This window comes from Phyllobates terribilis, unplaced genomic scaffold (assembly GCF_046119375.1).
Source record: "Phyllobates terribilis strain yellow unplaced genomic scaffold, ASM4611937v1 Scaffold_24__1_contigs__length_18792416, whole genome shotgun sequence".
NCBI classification, from domain to species: Eukaryota; Metazoa; Chordata; class Amphibia; order Anura; family Dendrobatidae; genus Phyllobates; species Phyllobates terribilis.
In genome coordinates this window covers 16,433,250-16,437,500 of record NW_027362784.1, presented here as the reverse complement: position 1 = coordinate 16,437,500, position 4,251 = coordinate 16,433,250, and the positions used below count along the sequence as shown (strand labels likewise).

General features: G+C 55.8%; 1 pseudogene; it reads right to left on the bottom strand.

The window, feature by feature from the left end:
• The window catches only part of LOC141176312 (18S ribosomal RNA), a 1,868-nt pseudogene extending 774 nt beyond the window's left edge, over positions 1-1,094 (bottom strand).
• Positions 1,095-4,251: the final 3,157 nt, after the last annotated feature.

Genomic DNA, 4,251 nt, shown 5'->3' with positions numbered 1-4,251 from the left:
GCATCATTTATGGTCGGAACTACGACGGTATCTGATGGTCTTCGAACCTCCGACTTTCGTTCTTGATTAATGAAAATATTCTTGGCAAATGCTTTCGCTTTGGTTCGTCTTGCGCCGGTCCAAGAATTTCACCTCTAGCGGCGCAATACGGATGCCCCGGCCGTCCCTCTCAATCATGGCCCCAGTTCCGACAACCAACAAAATAGAACCGGAGTCCTATTCCATTATTCCTAGCTGGAGTATTCAGGCGTGGCTGCCTGCTTTGAACACTCTAATTTTTTCAAAGTAAACGCTTCGGGCCCCCGGGACACTCAGTCAAGAGCATCGGGGAGGCGCCCCAAGGCAAAGGGGCTGGGACTGGCGGTAGCACGCCTTGCGGCGGACCGCCAGCTCGATCCCAAGATCCAACTACGAGCTTTTTAACTGCAGCAGCTTTAGTGTACGCTACTGGAGCTGGAATTACCGCGGCTGCTGGCAAAAGACTTGCCCTCCAATAGATCCTCGTTATAGGATTTAAAGTGTACTCATTCCAATTGCCTCGAAAGAGTCCTGTATTGTTATTTTTCGTCACTACCTCACCGGGTCGGGAGTGGGTAATTTGCGCGCCTGCTGCCTTCCTTGGATGTGGTAGCCGTTTCTCAGGCTCCCTCTCCGGAATTGAACCCTGATTCTCCGTTACCCGTGGTCACCATGGTAGGCACAGAAAGTACCATCGAAAGTTGATAGGGCAGACACCCGAATGGATCGTCGCGGTCACGGGGACGTGCGATCGGCCCGAGGTTATCCAGAGTCGCAACGCTTACGGGGAGAGCGCGGCAGGGGGGAGGCCGCGGAGGACCGTCCCGACGCCGCGCCCGGGACCCCGGATTGGTTTTGATCTGATTAATGCACGAATCCCTGGCGGTCAGCGCTCGTTTGCACGTATTAGCTCTAGAATTATCACAGTTGTCCGAGTCAACGGTTTGGAGCGATCAAAGGAACCATAACTGATTTAATGAGCCATTCGCAGTTTCACTGTACCGTCCGTGTGTACTTACACGTGCATGGCTTAATCTTTGAGACAAGCATATGCTACTGGCAGGATCAACCAGGTAGCCCCCCAACACGACTGGACCGCGTCGAGGTTCGGGAGAGGAGAGGCCTGCGGGAAGAGAGGGGGGGCGGCGGAAGAGCCCCGCGGCGGCAGGGCGCCCGGACGGAACGGGTATAGGCAGGGCGTGCGGCGTCCGGAGAGGATGCGGGATGGCATGGGGCTTCCCTGGGGGGGGCGGGGAACGGAGCCCTCGCAGCACCGGGGACATGTGCGGGAGGAGCGGCTCGCTGTGCGGTGCGTGGTCCCGAAGCGGCAGGCGTCTGGAAAACACCCCTTGCACGGGGAGGGCGAGGTGACTGGCCTCCGGAGGACGCCACGGCCGCCCCCGTCTCACCAACCGCACCCAAGGCAACACACAGGGTCGCTCGGGGAGATGGCGTGCGGGGGTGGGCCTATGTGGCGCCACCGTCTGGCTTAGACCTGCCTCCGCCGCGGGGGGTCCTCGACCCACCGGCGGACAGGCACGAGGATTGGGAGAGGGGGGCTGGCCGTCAGGGTCCGCCGCGGCTCCGGCACTAACCCGACGACGCGGAGGTCGCGTGGGTGGTCGTCGGCCAGGCCGTGTCGGCGTCGCCTTCCAGAGTAGTCCCTCTTCCCGCTCGCGCCCGTAACCTCAAAGGGATGCCCGAGCGGCTTTTCCTCCCAGGGCTGCTCCCCGCCCGGGGGCGGGAGCGCATGGGGAACCCCAGGTCGGCCTTTCACCGTACTCCCTACCTCTTGGCCCTCGATCCTTCTCCCGTTCTCCATCTAACCCCTTGGCTCTGGGGTTTCCGCGCTCGCTCTCTCTCTCCTTCTCCCTGCCGAGCCGCCAGGGAGGATGAGGGTCGAAGGGGAAAGGTGACGGTCGGGCTGGGGCACACCACACGGTGAGAACCCCCTTCGCCTGCCTCCACACATCTGTCGTCCTCCCCACTGACGTAGGGGCCCGGGAAAAGACTGGAAATCGCGAAGCTCGGCAGTGGCGCGGAGACGCCACCCACCGCCGCCGCTGTCGCCACCGCCGCGGAGGCCGCCCTGTCGGACGCGAGGGGCGGCGCGGGCCTCCGCTGGCCGGTTACGCATCTGGAAGAAAAGGGCCGCCCTCGGAGAAGATCTGTGTGCTTCCCCGCACAGGAAGCGATTCGGACGACGGCCCCCACGCCTGGGTGGGTGGGCGCCACGCCGTTCGCCCGTGCGGGTCGTCGGACCGCTGCCTTCGCTCGGGTCGGGCCAATCTCCCCACGGCTCGGCCACCTCCGCGGACGGGAGGCGAGGCCGGCGTGCGCGCCCAAAGATAGGTGTCGAAAGCCCGGGGGTAGAGGAGGAAGGGGACCGCTCACCTTAAGCCAGCGCGAGCTCCAAAGCCCGGGCCGAGCGAGCGGCGCCACCTCCCCACCCGGGAGCGCTGCGCCAGATCGATCGGAGGAAGAGCAGGGGTGCGTGGAGGGACTTGCCCAAGTACGGAGGCTGCTAACCCCTGTCGTCGGGAAATACGTGCCCAAGAGTCCTGGAAGCGAGACTCGGGTACAGGCGCCCTTGCAGAGGGGGTACTGGATGTGGAACTGGGGTCAAAGCCACAAAAGCATCCGCCCTCATGGAGCCTCTCCCGGGCCTAAAAATCCAGATTTTAGCCTTGACGGCGCCCCCATGTGGAGAACCAGGGCCCGTGGGGGGGGTCTGGCCAGGCTCACTTCAACCCAGGAACACCTCTCTGACTTGGGATAGGCGACCGGCAAAAGTCCCCCCACGCAGCTGCGGAAGCCTGGGTTCAGCCAAGGTGCAGACCTCCAGCCGAACAGGGACTCATAGCCAAAACGCGTACCCGGGCCTACGGAGGTGAAAACCTGCTTAAATGAGTCAAAATGTGTCGGGGCTGAGAGGTACCTCTCTCTCATATATTCTGCCGGTGGTGTGCAAAACTGGGTCTTTGTATGGAGTGTCACCCTATACCCACTTTAGGGACGCATTCCAAAAAGTACCCGATCGCCTGGAACTGTCAGGCGGATTCGGCTCCCTGGAATTTCCTCATTCTGGTTCTTTTTCACTTTTTGTCTCTTTTGCGACATCTAGTGGGCAGGCTGCATTACTGCAACCAGGGACACCTCAAAACGCTTGGAACTGGGGAGCGGGCTCAATTTACTAACGTTTTGCGGGTCCTGGAAGTCAAAATTGTGACTTCTGAAAACGACTAAGTATCATCGGGCGAATCGCTCTGGAACTGAAATCGGATGCGCTCACTCACATTTTCCCCTCTCTGGAAGTCTGACACAAGTTGAAAAATTTTCTAAGTCCACAAAAAAATTTTTTTCAACTTTTTTTCAATTTTCCCCCTGTGGGATATATATTTTACCCACACATTTGGAGCTCTCCTGGGATGCCCTCTAACATATTATAACCTCATTTTGTGGAAGTTTTCACAAAATTGTGAAATTTTCAAAAAGTCAGAAATTTTGACAAAAACGACTAAGTATGAAGGACTCATCGGATGAATCGCTCTGCAACTGAAATCGGATGCGCGCACTGACATGCTCCCCTCTCTGGAAGTCTGACAAATGTGTGAAAATTTTCTAAGTCCACAAAAAATTTTTTTTACAACTTTTTTTCAATTTTCCCCCTGTGGGATATATATTTTACCCACACATTTGGAGCTCTCCTGGGATGCCCTCTAACATAGTATAACCTCATTTTGTGGAAGTTTTCACAAAAAAGAGAAATTTTCAAAAAAGTCCAAAATTTTGCAAAAACTACTAAGTATGAAGGACTCATCGGATGAATCGCTCTGGAACTGAAATCGGATGCGCTTACTTACATGCTCGCCTCTCTGGAAGTCTGACACATGTGTGAAAATTTTCTAAGTCAACAAAAAAAAATTTTTTCAACTTTTTTTCAATTTTCCCCACGTGGGATATATATTTTACCCACACATTTGGAGCCCTCCTGGGATGCCCTCTAACATAGTATAACCTCATTTTGTGGAAGTTTTCACAAAAAAGTGAAATTTGCAAAAAGTCAGAAATTTTGCCAAAAACGACTAAGTATGAAGGACTCATTGCGCGAATCGCTCTGGAACTGAAATCGGATGCGCTTACTCACATGCTCCCCTCTCTGGAAGTCTGACACATGTGTGAAAATTTTCTAAGTCCACAAAAAAAATTTTTTTCAACTTTTTTTCAATTTTC